The sequence below is a fragment of the Lagopus muta genome, chromosome 1, assembly GCF_023343835.1.
Source record: "Lagopus muta isolate bLagMut1 chromosome 1, bLagMut1 primary, whole genome shotgun sequence".
Classification (NCBI taxonomy): domain Eukaryota; kingdom Metazoa; phylum Chordata; class Aves; order Galliformes; family Phasianidae; genus Lagopus; species Lagopus muta.
Window position 1 is genome coordinate 70,426,142 of NC_064433.1, and position 19,464 is coordinate 70,445,605.

At 37.5% G+C, this 19,464-nt stretch overlaps 1 long non-coding RNA gene across 7 annotated transcripts in view; it reads left to right on the forward strand.

The window, feature by feature from the left end:
- Positions 1 to 19,223, forward strand: part of LOC125696753 (uncharacterized) — a 120,757-nt gene extending 101,534 nt beyond the window's left edge. For all 7 annotated transcript variants that reach the window (XR_007378510.1, XR_007378511.1, XR_007378509.1 and 4 more), the window contains 2 exons: positions 11,335 to 11,533; positions 15,574 to 19,223. This is a non-coding gene — a long non-coding RNA (uncharacterized LOC125696753). The remainder of the gene's footprint in view (positions 1 to 11,334; positions 11,534 to 15,573) is intronic.
- Positions 19,224 to 19,464: the final 241 nt, after the last annotated feature.

The following is a 19,464-nucleotide window of genomic DNA, read 5'->3' on the forward strand; positions in this document are numbered from 1 at the left end:
TAACTTGGCTTTTGTAAATTAAGTTAAAACAAAATGCACAGGAAGACCTGTTACTGTGACCTTTTTTTCTTTTTTTTTCATAGTGTTCTAGATCTTACTCTAGTACAAAGAGGAACTGCTTGTGTGGAACAATTAATGCTTTTACTTTTGTAATCTTGCTGAATGTCTATTTGATTTCTTTAGCAAATGTCAGGTCACATGTTGGCTGTTGGCGTACTGAAACTGAAGTATAAATCATCTTCTCAAGTGACTGTCATTTTTCTTTGCAAAATATTTTTCTATCTCTATCTTATGTAACTCTTACAGTTGCTGACACTTTCCTAAAAGCCATGTTCATTTGACACTCAGGATTTCAGTATAAAACTATACATGAGAATAGAGAACTCTTTTGCCTTTGTTTTGTACTCATTTCCTTTACCATTAGTTGAAGAAAGGAATATAATGCATTTCTGAGTCATGCTGTATAAGGGTACTTTGTTTTATACATCATTAGAATTTTAAAAGGAGAAGGATAAGCTGTACCGTAGGTGAAAGCAAGTGTTAACATGCTTGAACTGTAGAAAATAGCTATTAAATCTTGATGGAATGATATCACTGATAGATCAAATAGATGTTGATGTAGTGATGTAGAGAGTACGGGTAAAAAGTTGAGTGCTACAAAAATGGTTGTTAATACTAATGGAAAACATATATAAAGATATATAATCCTCAACCAAAGACATGGATCTATCCAGAAGAATAAAACAGAGTATGGACTTCTTCTATGTCTTTTGTTATGTCTACAAGAGTACAGCCCTATATAGCTGTGTCTTGTCATAGATTAAGATTGTGTATACTTGAGCATACCTTATGTTTTATTGTGCCTGATTCCTGCTGGCTTAGGGATGATATTTTAGTATTAATAATGTGCTTTACTTATATACATGTCGGTAGAAAGCTGTTGATGTGTCTTCCTGATGGATCTTTTTAATCAAACTTACAAAAAGAAGAATTTCCTAGAAAAAAAATGGCTGTATAATGTCAACTGGTATCAAATTCCTGTTGGTGTGGCCTTTGACTTGCAGCTTCTGCTGGGTCCAGCTGAGGGATGAATGAGATAATTTTGCTGGTGTTTCAGGTCATCAATTATGCCAGTCTCACCATTATGGGCAGTGAATTGAAGTGTTTCTGAACAGCTCTGGAGAAACACATTCAAGAAAAGCTGTGTTCCATCTGACAGAATGCTACTTTTAAGCACCTAGGGTGATTTGGAGTGCTAGAACTTTGGTCTTGAGAATTGATCCACTATTCCTAAAGCATCCAACCTCAAATCTTTTAGTTAAACAATCTTGAGACTTTAATGAGTAGATGCAGGGAATTTTAAGACTTCTTTAGGAGTTTGTAGGTAGGTTTGAGATGTCCATATATATATATAGTCTTAACCTCTAAAAACCAGAATCTGAATTGATGAGTACTGTGTGTCTGTAAAAGAGCATTGCTGTGCTTAGAAAGGGAAGTCAGATCTTTATCTAAATATCTCCGCTTTGTAATAAGATACAGTATAATAACAACATGCACAGTGAACAGTTGAAATCAGCACAGATACATCTGAGAGAGGACACTTTACTCACGTAAAGAAAGGTATGAAAAGTACCTTCCTCATTCCTGGGACTGGCTCAAAAGCCAGACACCCTGCAGTTTAGAGCAGCCTGTCTTACTGACACCTGTGACATCTCCTGATCATGTTTTGGGGATTTGTAGAATTCCAGTTCCCTTCTTACTGAAGACAGTTGTAGGATTGAGTCCCCAAGAAACAGATTCCATCAATCAATATACATACCAGTGTGACTTTACCACCAAAGATTCTCAAAGTTGGTTCATGGACATTATAAGTTTGTACTCCTCAATTCATAAAGGTAGGGACATAATAGTTTGCAGGTGTGGAAGTGAAACACAGATGTGAATATTTTAAGACATATAGCCTTGACAGTGATACTTGAAATCATTCAGCATGGATCAGCTCAGGGAAATAAGCAGGGTTGTAGTTTGCCTTTGAAAGTCTGACTAGTTACTATAGTACATGAAAAACCCAAGAGAACTGAACTTACTTTTCTGAAAATACTTGTATAAGAAGACAAAGAAAATCTTGAAAATCTGTTGTACAGTTGTGAAATGAATCCAACTCTTTGAATATCCAGAGAACCTTTCTGTATTCCATTTTACTCTTTGATTTGAAAATATCTTTTTCTGAGTTCTTGGAAAACTGTGCACTACTACAAACAGTGCACTACTGTGCACTGTTCTCATTAAATCTTTCTTTCTCTTGCTACAAGCTCTGATAGAGGGGGACTTCTAACATCACTCTCTCGCAATACCCCCAGTGCATATTAGACAGCACTGGGTCGTGAACACTAAAGTCTCCAAAGGCTTACTGGATTACTCTCTTTTAAGATCTCTGGTGGTACAAGTTGTCCCAGATAAGAAGCTATTTGCAGGTTTCAGAAATGTGTAATAAGTCTTCCCAGTTACATACCTCAGAGATCTGCAAAGAGGAGGAGGATGATTAAAGTTTATGGCTTGCAAAAGAAGGAAGTTGGAGGGATTATTTCTCAGTGTTCTTTTTATGAGATTTTTTTAAAGGAAAAATATTTTGACTGACAGGTCTTTGGATATGCTGTGAGTTCTGTATTTGCAATAAGGCCTAGAGGAACAAGCTTTTATTTTCTACTAGAAAACTGCAGGCTTTAGCACTCTCAGTATTAAGATCATTGGAGCCAGGCATCCCTGCTGATATTACTGAAATGAACTTTAATCAGTCTTGAAAGAAGACTTCAATAATCTGAATTATGGCCACTAGTGCTAGATCTTTGATAGAAGAATAGGTTTGGCAGTATTGATTTTCTTACTCTTAGCATTTCTTCTGATATTTTTGCCACCTATTAGCAATGAGTATTTTAATAAAACTTTATGAACTGCCTTTTTCCAGCAATCTTTCTGTTTTTAAGTGGAATATTTTCTACGTCGTTCACATGTCTTTTTCTTCATTTTAAAACAAATACAGTTTTTGTGGAAGATTGTGGATTAAAAAACAATCCAAAAATAGCAACTTACTTCCCTCTCTAATTATGACACAGCCCCAGTCAGTACTACCAGATGGGGAAGATGAGCCAGAAAATAGCGTGAATAGTCACCAATCTTCCTCTTTCATTTCTCTTTCTCTTTGAGATGGCAACATCTTTTGCATTTTCTTGGCTTGATACATTTTAAGTCCTAGAATTTATGTTTAGAAAAACTTAGAGCTGGTTTTGATAAAACAGCCTGGAGAGATTTAGAGAATTCAGAGCCTTCCTGGGACAATTGCAGAGATGAGTGAAATGCTAGAAAGGGCCTATGGGCTAGGAAATCTGATGGGGAGTACACAGAAGTGGTTTATTATTTACATGTGAAGAAAAATGGGGGAAAAAAGCTGAAACTACTAATGTTGATAATATTTTTCTAGATTACAGCGAAGTTCACAGGTGGCATTGGCCTGTGGCCTTCTGACCTTCTGAAAGATGGCCTTATGGTTTCATAGGTTAGCTCTCCATGATTAAGTTGTTATGAAGCAGACCACTAACGCTTCTCCATAGCACTGTTGCTGTACCTTTATAGGGACTGCTAAATGATGTGGTATGTACCACAGAGACCACTGTCCACAGGAAAGTGCTGTCAAAGAGTGAGAGAGGGTTAACCACAAAATATTTACAATTTTAGCATGCACTGAAAAAAATATATAGCTGAAAACAGTATTTTCCTTTTGCTCTCTTTGTGCATTGTGGTTTTAGATTGGCTGCAAAAATGTTTCTGTATAGTGTGGATTTTCTACAGCAGATGGCAAACAATGATTAACCATTTCCTTCCAACTGCTCTTTAATGAGCAGAAACCAAGTTGAACCAGTTACTCATATTGAATTGAGCTGAAAAAAATCATGTAGTTATGAGTGTAAATGTTCTTATCTAATACAAACTACCCAAGAATATTGTGGTTGGGCTTGGATGCCTTCTTTCGAGCTTATTTCCAGTGGCAGAAGATATAAAGAACTGAATGATAGTAAAGTATAATTATAGTTCTCAATTTAATTTTAAATTATTCCATTGTTAAGTGAAATACTGATTTACACAAGTGCTAGACCTCTGAACTACATGGATTTGCTAGTGCATCATAACCACAAGTAAGTTTCTTGTATGCTGCTGATGAGACAATATATTTTCATAAACTAAAGCTTCTGTAAGATTAGGGTGGAAGTACTGCTCTAGCATTAAGAGCTAGGGTAATAGGATGTACATTTGCTGTACATTCACATTTCTGAGCTGTTCTACTTTTCGCATGTTAAGGCTGAGGGAGGCCTAGGATATATGTGCTTTCAAATTAAAAGAAGCAAAAAAAACAATACCTTCTTAATATTGTTAATTTGAGAAGTAGTGTCATGAGTGAGAAGATAGTGATACAGGCTGGGGGCCAGATGTGTAGGAATCAGTTCAGTAGAAACGGACCTGGTAGTCCTAATACCCAAGGTGAATATGAGGTAGCCATATGCCCTTCTAGCAGAACCAACTTGCATTCAGTATTGCACTGGCAAGACTAAATGCAGCAGCTGTAGAGAAGTGGGCCTCTCCTTTTGACACTTGTGATACTCTATTTGGAGTTCTGTGCCCAGTTTTAATTTACAAGGTAGCAACCACCTTGCTAGCACAAGTCTAGTAGAGGGCCACCAAGATGGAGTACATGGTGAGCAAGGAGAGACTGAAAGAGTTGGGTCTGCCCAACTGGGCAAAGAAAAGCAAAAGAGCAACTTTAATGCTATCCACAGCTACCTGATTGATCTTAGAGTAGGGAAAAGATGGAGCCAGGCTCTTCTCAAAGGTGCCGCAGAAATAGAATGAGGGCTAACAGACACAAGCTGGAAAATGAGAAATTCCAGTCAGATATAAGGAAAAGCTTTTTACCAAGGAGTGTTGAAACACTTCAACAAATGTCCACATTGGCTACGATACCTCCATCCCTAGAGGTATCCAAGATTCAACTGGATATAGAATTTAGCAACTTGATCTCATTAGACTTGCTTTGAGGAGGATTGGGTATTTCCAGAGGTCTTCCAAACTTCATTATTCTGTGGTTATTGGATTCTGTGGTAAGTAGGACCAGGTTTTTTTTTTCTACATGACTCTCTCTGAGGTGAACTCATAGCTTCATTGAAATCAAATAACAAAATTCTTACTGACTTCATGATACTCTGAGTTTTGCATGGTTTGGAGGGTTCTTTGAAATCAAATAATACTTTTTGTGTTGGAAGAACTTCAAAGAAAAGCTTTTGGTTTTTTTCTGAAAGTTTATTTCACAATTAACAGATTCCTTTAGAACATACAGGTAAAGTTATGCTGGCATTAGAAGCAAAAAAAAAAAAAAAACCCAATATTTTTTCTCTCAAATTTGTACCTGTATTCCTGTAAGCTCAAGTATTTAATTGTTTGTTTCAAAAGTGGAGGGGAAATTGGGGATAGAAGAAAAGTGTTGTTCCCATGATCCTGAAATTAGAAAGTATTTCAAAACTTTGAAATCTGTTGTCCAGCTTTGACATTTACAAAGTAAATCTTACAAAGAAGTAGTATGTAAAAAGTCCAAATCATATTGTGAGCTTAATTACATTTACATTTACATATTTACATTGTACAACTTACTGTGACAAAGCGAATAAAATGATGTATGAACAGATAGTGTAGTATTAAAGCAAATGTTCATTTACTGTATTTCTGAAGAGGGCAGAGAGTTATTAACATTGCTTAGATTGGCTTTTTTAATGCCACTTGTCAATAGAGTGCATATAGCTTTTTTGTGCGTATGATACAAACATCAAGGGCATGTTTTCTCCTCATACCTGACTCACTTATTCTACTTTCTAATCTTGCATATGATGTTGATTACAGTATTTTTAATTGAGTGTAGTGTGTACATGCATGGATAGTGATAAATCACACTGCAGACTGTGTGGCCCATGAAAATTTTATGCAGCTATGAGAAAAAGTTACTGTCATTACAGAACCATTTGGAAAACCGGATTACTTGTCTCAGCAACCTGGGCTTGATCTTTTAATGCTGTCAGTGTTTTGGATGAGTGCAGGTGCATACATGATGAATTTGGAATGTTCCAGGAATATTTTAAAACATCTAAATGCCCCCAGTGTTGAGGTTAATTTCTCAGTTTGGTAATTCTTCTACCCAAATCTTCATAGCATACCTTTCCATAAGAAGAGTCTGGATTTAAGAAGCATCTGTCGTTATGTTGTTCTCAATTCCAGCGTGCACCATTTGTTGTGATTTCACAGCAATATTAAGTATTTTTTGTTTCTTATCGCCCAACTCTTCAGAACTTGTTTTCTTTGCAGCATTTTCCTCGTAGTCAGGAAGGAATCTCACATTCTTTTAGAAAATCTAACAAAATACAAACATAGAAAATTAAGTAGTTGGAACATAAAAAAGCAAGTAGCCTAAGAGTTGTGATTCAGAGAACTGGTAATATCAATTCTATGATTCATGAAGGTTTTATTTAATCGGGCATTTACACATTTGTATGTGAATCTGTTACGTGACATACACCCCAGTTTGCAACAGCTTTTGAGTGTCGTGTCTGATATTCCCATACACTGCTGACAGTATGTATATTCATGAGTTTCATAACATTTTCCTGCATTTGTGCTCATAACAGATTTCGTTTCAAAGCACCACTTAATTCATGTAGTACATGATGTGCATGTAGTACATATAATTGTTTCTCGTCTGTGTGATTATTTTGTGACACCTAGTGGATGTACTGATAGTTGTGCCATTTCAAATTTCCTTGGATTGTTTGGGTTGTCTGAATATACATTCTGACCTGCCAACTGGACTCACATTTTAAACACATAGAATTTCGATCTTTCTTTCTTACCTTCTCTCTTTTTCCCTTTTTTTTTTTTTTTTTTTTCCTTTAAATTTGATCCTGGAATGGTTTGGTCACAATCTGCTGAACAAATACTGAGCACCCAAAAGTCTTGAGGAAATCCCAATAGTTCTAAAATGCTACAAGAGAGTAAAAATTTGAAAATTTCATGATACTGGTAAATCAGAATCTCAACATGTGCAATGTGTGATCTTCACCCCTCAGCTTTTTCTACTGTATCAACTTTTCTATGTAGTGGAATAGAAGTTCCCTGTGGAATTGAGCATGTGTTACATTAAATTATGAAAGGTTACAAAGAAGTACTCAGACTTTTCACCCTACGAGAGCTAATAGAAATCCAGTTCTTTTACTGTTCATAGAAAATGAAATGTGGTAAATAATTAAATTATTATTCTGTAAACATGAGAATATATTTAAAATAGTTACATCAGTAAATATAGTCTAGAAATGCCTTAAATGCGTGACCCATTTTCACGACTAAGATATATCATATGAAGTATATCTTAATTTACATGTCGTGGATTCTGAGCCTGAAGCTTATTTTGAAGTCATTCATCCTGCAGGCAGAGTTGAATTACTGTCTTGTGTGTATACTAAAAATGCTGGGAAATAACAAAGTCAGTATTTTCATATGCCTGGTTTTTATGTTCATAAAGGGAGAGGAAGTTTGTTTTTGTGGACAGTGGCTTCAGGTCTGCTTGCTCTGTTGGTGAGTTGATGCTGTTGGTGTGCGTATTTATAACTTCATAGGTGGTATGATATATTGCTTTCCCAATAGGTCTTAAATTCTGGCATACCAGAGAAGATGCAGAGCAATAGCTCACATGATAGCTAGGATACAATTTTAGTAGTTCTTAAAAAGGATCTAAAAGGAACTGTAAAGTACATTTATTTATAGATAAAAGATTGTGTATTTTTTATATTTGGGGAATTTGAACTGAGTTATCCAGAAGACATAAATTAACTTTGAAGACCATCTTCAAAATTTTCTGTTTTACCTTGGCACTCTTCACAGAAAATTTGTTTCCACTCTCAAAAGGCTTCAAAATCAGAAAATATAATACTAAACTGTGTCTTTAATAGCAGCTGATATGGCATTCTTTTCCTGTACTCTTCACAGTTGCTCATCATAACATTTCTCCTGTGACTTTGGTTTATGTAAAATTAGAGCCTGTAGCAACAACATCATGAATAATGGACACAAAGTCTGTAACACATCATTGAATGCTGGCAAAGATCCGCTTACTCTCCACCACCTGAAGCCATGGTTCGAGTTCATTAATGAGTGTTTAACTAGTGAAAGCTTTAGTCTCAAGTAAAAAGACTTACACTGGGGTAAATCTATTGAGAGTCTCAGTCACCTGAGAAAACCAGGGTTGTACGGAGGGAACTGAAAGCAGGCAGAGCTGTGTATCTGGCCACCCGAGCTCCTTGCCTGCAATTCATGAATAGTGTTTATTGTGCAGATATGTGCCATATCGGTGTCACTGCCCCAGTCACCCCAGGGCACTCCAGATTCCTAATTCGACTCCCTTGGCACACATATCTACAGCAGCTGCCTCCCTTGCACTTGACATGAGCTTGCTGTGCTTGAAGTATCCCTGCAGGTCATCATGCTGACGGCCAGCACAGTCTGGGATGCCTGGTCATGCAGTCTCCACAGGGGAGTGGAGACTGCAAGTGAGGGTGCAACAGCCCTGGCAAGGATCAGCAACTTTTGGTGATTTCCCTCCTCTCTTTTTTAAGGTTTGTGCTATGCAAACCTGAGCTGGGTCTTGGACTGGGCTTTGTATTGGATGGCTAATGAGACCAGTAATCTCATTAACTTGTGCAGGGAGTATATGTATAAGCCTTCTTTCCATTGACAGTAACAATAACCAATCACAATAACCAATCAGAGCAGAGACAAAAGAGTTGTGGCAAAACCACCTGTGTATATTTTGAATCATATTGCAAAAGAGTAACAAAGCTGCTATTATACATAGAGGTCATCTGCTGGTATCTAAAGAAAAACACTAATTGGAAAGTAAAAGGCATCCTAATAATTAGCAGCATTGTTAGCAGTAAGGTCTTTGAGGTTGCCAGGACTTGTAGACATGAAACATGAAATCCCAGTTCAGGCTCCAAAAGGAGGGCTAAGGGTGGAGACAAAAGGCAGAACATGAACCAGACACAGCTGTGTCAGGAGCAATCACATCTCCAGAAGCTGAGGCATGCATGCAGCCTTCAGCTGTGTGAGTGGGCAGGCTCAGCAGAAGCCTTTGCTTCCATGTCCCTTAACAGGTGGAGTTCTCTCACTGTCACCTGATACACCATGGGAAGGTGAAGCCTCATCTCTCTCTGTGCTTAGCATCCCCTTCCAGTGTGTTTCAGCACTTATGGCCCCGTAGAAGTCTCCTGTGGGTGGAGGTGGTATGTTGATGCAGCCTCACAATGTTAGTTTGGTCCCTGGTGAAACAGTAGTAGTTCCTTATACAGGCTGAACTGGCTGTGAATTTAGGACTGCTTAGGATTTTAAATACTGTGGATTGATTGTAGTCTAACACAGTCAATGTAAATACTTCTGCTTTTGCAAGTAAACTTCTTGTTCGGGTGTGTAACCTCCAGAAGGAAAAGTACAAGTAACCAGAAATAACCAGCCCAGTGCAGTTATAGTTTGTAAGGACTGCATAAGTATTTTCTCTGTCTTAATGTACGTAGACTTCCAGACTTCTGCTTCACCATCAGGATGAAGCTTGAGCACAGCAGCTCAAGCCAAATGCAGTCCAAACCTCAGAACATTGTTCTGAGGTGGAATTTAATTTTTGACTTTTAGCAGTGTTTTAAAACAAACATACTATATGGTTTGCTGGTTTTATGCCAGTTTTTCACATAATGCTATCCACAATTCCAAATATTGCACATCTGAAATGATCATGACAGATAGAACTGTTTACAAATTTTGCTTAGCTGATATAATACAACGTTATTCTTTGTTAGCACTTCCTTAACTTTATTGTGATTGTGTCAATAACAAATAAAATAGGTGCATGTGCATAGGTGTAAATACAAAATTGTAGAGTAAATCTATCTAAACCTGAGTTATTTAGATGACTGGTCTAACCCTGGGTTCCAAACTACTAATTTCATCAGTACTACTCATAAACTGCCTTATCTCACTAAGGACTAAAATTTAAAGTGGGAGTGTTATGGTGCAAAAGACAAAAGACAAACCTGTTTTTTCTACAAACCAGAATTATTAGTGCAACTGCATTTCTGTAATGTGAAATTTAGTTTATTGATGAGACTTAGAATGTATTATTCCATCTGACATTCTCTCTTGGTGCTTAATTAAGTCAGAACTTACATATACTGTTTTACTGCACGTTTTAGAAAAAAAAAATAGTTTCCAAGCATTTAAATTCTTCTCACAGTGAAAATCTAGCTTTCCTGAAAAGGAATTTGCAGTGAGGATGTCAGTTTCTGAGAGAACGTCAGATTAACAGTTTTAACAATATCTTGTGTCTTTGGTTGACATTATTTTCCTGGTTTACATGAAGAACTGCAATTAATAAAGGTTGTAATCAGTGATAGCACATAGGCTAGATGTGACACTGTATGAATTGCACCTGTAAAAAAGCCAAGTCTAGTTAACTTGAGCATATACCTTATTTAAGATTCTCTGTGTAGTAAGCACTTTTTTTCTATCAAGAAGTGCTTGGAAACATTACTGAAAATAATTGTTTGTGTTATGGCCAAGTATATATAGTGAGATGGGTTGGAAGATACTGATCCTGATTGTTCCTGCAGTTGGACTTGTTATTTCCATGGGGAACTGGGAAAGGTGTGATTTTGAAGAGCTAGGCATCACTTACAAAGAAAAGATAGGGTGCATAGTTTAAGTGTCAGATTTCATGTTCAGCAATATTAAGCAAATCCAGGTGACCTAAGCTGAGGAGACAGTTCTTCCAAAGGAAAAAAAAAAAAAAAGATCCTGTAATCAACATCCTAAAACAAAAATATTTGGGGGGAAGGGAGTCATTGGTATTTCATTTTTCTATCATCTATGTGAAATATAATCTGAGATAGTGCATGGGGATGAATTACGAATGTTTAGGAAATGCTTACTGTTAAGAAAAGGGTTATGTGCAGGTTTTGTTCTTTGCTATCTGTGACAAGAGAAAATAACACTGACATTATCTTAGCTTTTTTCTTAACAAGAAACAATCCCTAATTTGTCACAGCTTCACCTCCTCTTCCTGCAGAGAGTCATCTCCCTGATAAGCCAGTCCTTGCTTTTTTGCCTTCATGCTTGGTGAGGTATGAAAAGTACCTGTAACGTTTGTTTTTTGTAAGACACATCTCGCTTACTCATGGTGGATCTGCCCTTCCTACACAGGCTTTGTCTCCCATGGATCCTGGCCTCACCCCATTTTCCCACTGGGATCTGCCGAATGTCATTTCTGCCCTCAGGAGCTGGGAAGCACGGCTCAGGCTGAGATCCTGCTGCTGTTGCTCCCACAGATGTCCCTGTCACGCCTGGCAGCCGGCTTAGGCTGGGCAGAAAGCCCACCAGGGCCAGCACAGCAAATCAGCTGGTAAGTGAGCAGACAGAAAAATTAGGCTAGGAAAACATCAAGGGCAAATATTTAAGTTGTGCAAACAAATAGCTCCTAATACACTAAACAGTTCTGCTTTCTTATGGAGTTTATTTAAAATAAAAACAAAGCAGGTGTCTCTTTAAATATTGATTTGCTGAGGAATACAAGTGCAACAGACAAAGTAGCCAGTGGTTAGCTCTGGTTTAGCTTCTCTTTTTTTGGAAGCTTTGAGAGATGCTGAATGTTTTTATCATTCTGGGTAGTTTTGCTTTTTTTTTAGCATTCGGAGTATTACATAAGCAGAACTCAGAAATAAATGGAATAGAAGAATAAAATATGTCAGTGTAAGTGCTACACTTTGCATAAACAGAAAGTATGATCTGACATTCAAAAAAAACAAGGTGCTGCTTTGATAGAAAATGATCTTTTTCCTACTGCATGTCCTTTTGAAGTATCTGTTTAACATTCAAGACATTTCGCAGTGGTCAGGCTAAGAAATGCTTGACATACATTTATGGAACATGTCTGTGAAGGTGCAGAACCCCTTTGATGTACACCCAGCTCCAGCTCCTTGTCTTTAATTCTAGCCAGATTCTTGTACACCCATTCAGTAGGTTAAAGCAGCAGTTATTAAGCATGTTCCATTTTTATGTGACACTGTAAACCTTTTATGAAAAGTGTTACATAAGCATTACTTATGTGGAGGAATTTAAGTGAAGTTAGAATGAGTCCACATGAGAGTATGGAAGCCCTTATACAGGTCTGCAGTTGTAAGGCTGCAGTGTGTCAGATGTAATTACTTGCACTGATGTATGTTTTTATGTGCTGTTGCCATTTTTACCCCATATCTAGAATGTTCAAGATTTTAGGAACATCCATAAATTACTACAGAGCTCAGAAACATATTCCACAGAGTTCTGGTATAACAGCTACTTTTTGCCAAATTTTTCTGAACAGTTTGATAAAGAGGATGGTTTCAGTGACTATGTGAAATTATTTAATAGAACTGTGTTACTGCACCTATAATGTTCTGTGCAATAAAGAAAGTTAAAAAGACAAAATAATGTGACTAATTTTAATAGAATTAGGGCTCAGTACAGTCAGTTGCTTCTAAATTCTGTTCTAATGTGAAATTTGGACAAACAATTGAGTGTAGTAGACTTGATGCTGTGAATATTTCCTATTGGGCCCTTCTGAAGCTGCAGCAGAATCCATCCTAATTTATAAAATTATGGTAATGTTTTACAATTTGTGAAAGAGCTGTTGTTGCCAGTCTTAGAAGCAGCTGTGTTTCAGTAATGGATTAAGTCACTATATACATTGTGTTTCACAGGAGTTGCAAAATCTGTGTTTGTAAAATACTTTTCACTTCTTGAAGGATGTAATCTACATGAAAATGTAGTGTGTTATTTTTGTTATATTTACTTAAAAGTAGACCTGGAAATATTGTATGTGAACTTTGTTACATGTAGATCTCAGGAGATGATCTTCTCTCCTCCGACTAGCTTCTGTCTGAAATCTTCAGAACAGTTACCTGCCATGGTACTGCTGTCTGGCTTGACAGGGCAATGCATCAGCTTCATTTTCTGCTCAGAGGCTGTTGGACTCGGTCAGAAAGCTTCCCGTGGTATCAGCATCCACAATAGTAGAACCTCCACCATTTACTTTGCAACCACTCTCATTAGCACAAGATTGTGACATTTGTAATAATGAAAAAACAGCCTACAGGAGCACAGTGGTGACTGGACACCACTTTGGAAGCCAGAAAATAGTCATGATGTGGAAACAAGCTGGAAGCCACTGATCAGACCTGCATGCATCCCCTCAGCCTTGCAGGGTCCCTTGGGGCTTGCCTTGAGCCACATTTTCTCTACTGCAGTCACTGTGCACTTGCTCACGTATGCACCTGGGGCATTTACCTTCTTCCTGGGAGCACAGGGAGGTTTTGCGTTTGCAGATCATTCCAAGTTTTTGTGTGGAAGGTGCTCCAAAAATTGCAAAGTGCTTGTTCTGTATTGTCCCAGAGTTTGTTAATTATTAAGGCTTTTAATTATGTAACAATTCAACTTTGAAACTGTCATCTTTCGTGTTGCATCATAGAAATAGCAGAGTTGGCTCTGCACCTTTTTCATAGTGACTGCTAAGGTATTTGTTAACATCTGTTCCAATACGTTTTTCACTGAACGTTGAGAGAATATGGAAATGTCATATTTTTCTTAGTATTAAGCAGTTGCTAAACTACAAACTCTTGCCAGATATTTTGTATGCATGTCTTCTTCATAGAAAATGAGCATGCACTTTTCTTTCATTAAGTATTTTAAAGTTCATCCTTGTTTTGTGACCTAATCAATTGAAGTGAGTTTATGAGCAGCTTGTGAGAGCAGAAGAATGATTAATTTTGTGTTGAATAAAGTGCATTCTTTTCCATTTTTATTTGCTAATGAATACATTAAACTGTTCATACCCATAATAACAGATCTTATAGAAAATAGTATGACAGAAAGCTTATAGCACTTTATAAATAAGTCAGTATTTGTAAACTAAATTATTACTTTTTATGTGGCAGATTATACATTAAGGCAATATTATATCAGAACTTCATGTATTGAAAAAAATCTTTAACATTATCAAAAGCTTAGCTGTATTTACTAGAAATAAGTGAATCCTTTTGAAACGTTCCTTAAAAATGCAGCATTTTTTCAAAAAGGTGAATATTTTCCTTTCTCCTAATGAGAAATGCACCTATGAGTGAAAGTAAAGCCAAGTTATGCTACAGATAGGCAGCAGTGTAAATCACTACAACATGCTTGGGCTTTCCAAAATTTTGCCACTGTTTGAATCTATGTTTTCACTTCTGCCATTGGAATCACTGGAGTCACTTCAAGTTTAGGATTTCCATCTGAAATTTCCAGTGATTTGAGTCTTCTGAGGAGCTTGGGCTTTTCACTACTGTGAATATATCATTTTAATGCCTTTGAACTGCTTTCACTGGACTATTCAGCATAAAGAGCAGCTACACTGAAGGTTACTTTGTTTTTCTTCTTTCACCCTAAAGGAAATGCTTATTCATAAGTCTCATTTTGAAGTAAAACACAGAGTACTCAGCTTTCCTCCAATTATGTTACATAATGCTGATTTATATATAAGGATGGGTTTTGTTCTGAAGTGGAAGCCCTTTCTGTGAGGTGACTGTGCAGGCCACAGGTACTCACTTAGCTGGCGGTTCCAAAATTCACCAGCTTCCACACTGACTTTTAGCCAAAGCTCCTGTATAAATTGTGAAGTCCTAACACTGAAATCTCTGACCACACACATAAAGAAGATGTTTAATTTTAAACATTTTATGTAAAAAAAACAGGGACAGGATAGTTCTGTGTTTGTTTGCTTGTTTGGTTTTTGGTTTGTTTGCTTTCCAGAGGATTATTCAGAAAGGAATGGACTTTGCCAGAAAAGCTCACACTCAGAAAATGCAATTTTTAAACCCTTAAGTATATAGAGAAAACTATGGAACTTTCTGCTGCAGAACTTTCCAAACGACTTCCTTTGATAGTAGTTACTAGTTTAAGAGGTTTTGAAATGTCTCTTGCTACTCTTTCTGTATAGTATATGAAGAATATCTTCTTTGATCTTCAGTGCCATTGGTGTTGCCAGTTGTAAATTCAGGGTTGTTCAGCGTTTTCTCCAATATGGTTGCCTGAGAGAGGACAGTTGCACCATTGCAGTTTGGTGTCACAAGTATGTCCCATGTACAGGTTGCAGCAATCAGTAGCCTCTTCCTACAGGTGGCTGCAGTCCAGTGTAGTTAAGTGATCTTTGAAGCTCACAGTGTAACATTGCCTGTTATAGATTAGCACATTGCTATGTAACTTGGTTAGGCATTTGTGTTTTCCTTCCTCCTCTAGTTTCTTTAGAAGTGTGTTTTTCCCAGAAAGTGAAGAAGCAAATACTGCAATAAGTCAATCTGAAAAAAAAAAAACCCAAAACCTACAACCTTTTCTGTTTTTCACTATTCCTTGTCTCTTGTCTGTCTTTTTCAGATTAGGGGTGCCCCCTGGGGACCAATCTGATGGAATAATAACAACGGAAAGAGAAAGCTGGTGCTGTGAATGGGCCTCTGAGAAAATGTACAGAGAAGCTGCTGTCTGCTTTTTCACTGGCTGTCACTCACCTTATAATTGTTTCAGTGTGCACTGAAATGAAGTTGAAACATGCGTGTTTTCTCTTTCTGCATCCCGATTTTGATTGTGCTAAGAGCAGTGGAAGATCCCATCAGTTGCCCTGAAACATGACCTACCTACTTTGGGGTGAGATCTGCTTTGTTGTAAAGGATGGCTCTAGTTTTTCTGTGTGTATCATGTATTCTTGTCTTTAATTTGCAATTAACAAAAACAGGTTTTGCTTGGAGAAGGCTCCAGGAAGTCCTCGTTGTGGCCTTCCAAGACTTGAAGGCAACGTATAATCAGGAGGGGGAATGGCTGTTTACGAGGGTGGACAGTGATAGAACAAGGGGGGATGGTTTTAAACTGAGACAGGGGAGGTTTAGTTTAGATATTAGGAGGAAGTTTTTCACATAGGGGGTGGTGAAGCACTGGAACAGGTTGCCCAAGGAGGCTGTGGATGCCCCATCCCTGGAGGCATTCAAGACCAGGCTGGATGTGGCTCTGGGCAGCCTGGTCTGGTGGATGGTGACCCTGCATACAGGAGGGGGGTTGAAACTAGATGGTCTTTGAGGTCCTTTTCAACTCAGGCCATTCTATGATTCTGTGATTCTAAATTAGCTTTTTAAGTTTCAGTACTTGCTTGAAAACTTTATTTATTTACATTACAAATATGGACTGATATCATAGTTTTTGTCACTTGTTTGGATTTTGCCTGAGTGCAGTGTGCATCAAACCAGATGGTGGGGAGTGACAGCACCCTCAAACTCTAGTGTTGGTGTGAGATTATGATACAGTAGTGGCAATTTTGCTAGTCATATTAACCAATGTCTGTGTATTACAGTAGGGTACATTTAATTTGGCCATTGATTCAGTGGTGAGGTACTGTCCTTTAGAATTAGCATGTTGCTTAAGTAAGCCATAATACTTTCTGACAGTCAGCAAATTCTTGGTTCAATCTTAAAGACTTACCCATGCAGAACTTGGGAAAGTCAGTAAGAGAAGCTGAGTTTTTCCCCACTAGGATAACAGAGGAATACCTAGGGGGCAATGCAGAACAAATCCCTCTAATTCAGCATCTATTCTCTAAGTCACTGTGATGCCTTTCTTTAACAAACAAAACTGGTTTGTTAAGATGCGGTCATGTCAGAACTGGAAGTACAAAAGTGCATTTATTAAAAATGAATTCCGTATCCTCTTCCCTCTTGTGTATCTTGTCACTGACATGACTTCACATATTGCAAATCTATTAAGCTTTTAAAACATGAAACTAGAGCTCATTAAGCAAAATGTCAACTGGTGTATAGCAAACTCTTTCAGAATGAAGACTGATAATGTTTGTCTCCGGAGTCTTTTGTCTTCTAGGTCATCAGCAAGTCATCCAGCTTTCTGGAAATATAGTTTGTGGTTTCTCTGATCGGAGTCTGACTGTCCTTTGGGGTGAGGTAGTAGGTTGTATAGTTTTAGGGTTATGCCCTGCCTGTCAGATAACTATACAATCTACTGTCTTTCCTGAAGTGGCTGTGATATCATCGCTGGATATGTCTTCAAAATGCAAAGCAAATGTATTTCAACTGTAACATTCTCTGGCTCTGTCTATACGTTGGTTTTGATTCTTATGAAAGAAATGTCCTTAAAGTGTTTGAATTCCTCTATCGTTTGGATTGGAAAGCAGTTTCCTTTTTTTCATCTTCTCAGAGAAAGTGGGGTGTCAGAGGGCACAGATGTATCTTAGTCTACAAGGTTTGTTTATGCTCAATTTTCTCCATCTACCAGTGTGCTCACAAGAGTGGCCATTTGGAAAAAGGTGATCCATTTCTTCATTACTTTGTGGCATTTGTATTTATATTCCACCTTTTTTTAAATGCCACTTTTTCAGCAGTTATGTAAATGCACCTAGGATAATTTGAGAACAAGTGATGACTTGGATAATAATACAAAGAAGATGTCTCATTTTCTGCTCTTGAACCAGTAAATGCTTGACCCCTAAGGGAAGAGATTTTTTTTAATCAATTTTTGAATTGTGATTTTACTCATGTTTTATTACATTGTGCAAATTTGGGAAGGAGAGTGCTTTCCACTGCAGTTCTTCTATATTCTCTATAGAGTCACCCCACCAAGTCTGATGGACTTCCAGGAAGAAATCTGAGGAAGGGCAGACAGGACATAATTATGCTCTTTTTGAGGCTAAGAAATGTGGGCTAGAAAGTGTTTAGGGGATCTTACTTATGGTAGGTGAAATGCTAGTTTGCTTCAGAAGATCCGCCTGGTGCTCTAACAGGATGAGGTAGTAGGTTGTGTGGTTTCAGGGTAGTGATTTTGCCCCAATCAGGAGATAACTATACAACCTACTGCCTTCCCTGATAGGCAGCATAACATCAGTATCTTAATTTACAGAAAAACCAAAGGCTAAAATAAACTTCTGTGACCAGCAAAGTAAGTCTACATACAATTGTTGTTACCCAGTCCCTAATACATCTAACTTCAGTGTCTGGCATTATTTTTAATAACTGCCTACAAAATAATTATCTCTTTTAAGGTCTCTATGGGGAAAAACAGAATTAAAAAAGTTCTGCTATTCAAGAGTTTGTCTGTTCTTGATTTCTTTTGTTTCTGGTTCATTTTAGAGGATTGAAGTTTTCAGGGAAATGATTCAAAAAATGCTGTGGACTTGCATTCAAGTTGTTCATATTTCCTGGACATTTTAGTTTGAATGCAACAAATTGTACTGGCAGTGTACTGTTTTTGTTCAGCCCTCTGTCCCCCTCAGGAATCTTCCAGTGTTTTACAAATAATTGTCACACAGCACTCTTGAGCAGATCAATTTTGTACTACAGATAAAAAGCTGTGATGATGAAAATCAAGGACCAGATTGAAAAGACAAAAACAGACGTTGATTTTGTATCCTCACTTGCTCATTTCATCTCATCAAAGCAGTCTCATTTCATGGCATTTAAATAGTCCTGAAAGTGAATTTGCTGACTACCTAAAAGGCACAAATTGTACCTGGAAAATCATGGCCAGGAAATGTTAGTTGGGTCCATTAAAGGCATTTTGAAATACAAACTGTAGTCTTAATGCAAGAAAAAGAAAAAGAAAAAGGAAAAAAAAACAGAAACAAAAACACCCCAACTGTGGAAATCATTTTTTCCACATGCAAAACTTTTCAGGAAATGGGAATCATGTAAAACTGAATGTTAACTTAAGATCAGAGGTTTCAAGCTGGTTGCATAGAGTCAGTCGTGTATATTTTAATTATACAGCATCTGATTACCGTAAATTGGAATGTAAATTTGTCATATCTGTAGCTAAGCAAGCCCAGATCCATGGTTAGAGCGAATAAACTGATACTATGTTCAGCAGCAGAACTGGGTATTTCATTGCTTCTCTCATCCAAAAATATCACACATATCTGGACTCTGAGGGTTTTTGAGGTCAATGAACGCTTCAAAACAAGGCCATTTGTTCATACCGTTGATAAACAGTTAGGAATGTTATTTGACTTGTGTTCATAGGGATAAAGGCAGTTGGTAGAAGAGGAAAAATTAGTCTGTGTCTGAAAAACTCAGGAGAATAGGCGATACTGTGGCTGGTTTTAATCTTCTCATTGTTTAAAGAGGATCTCTTAATTTAAAACTGCTGTGAGGATACTTGCCGTGCTGGCCATGTTCAAGGGCTCTGGGATTCTGAACTCTTTCTTCTGCTGGAAATGCAGGCTCTCAGCTGCAGTAAAATCATCTTAGATGAGTGTGAGTAGTGATTGCACCGTGT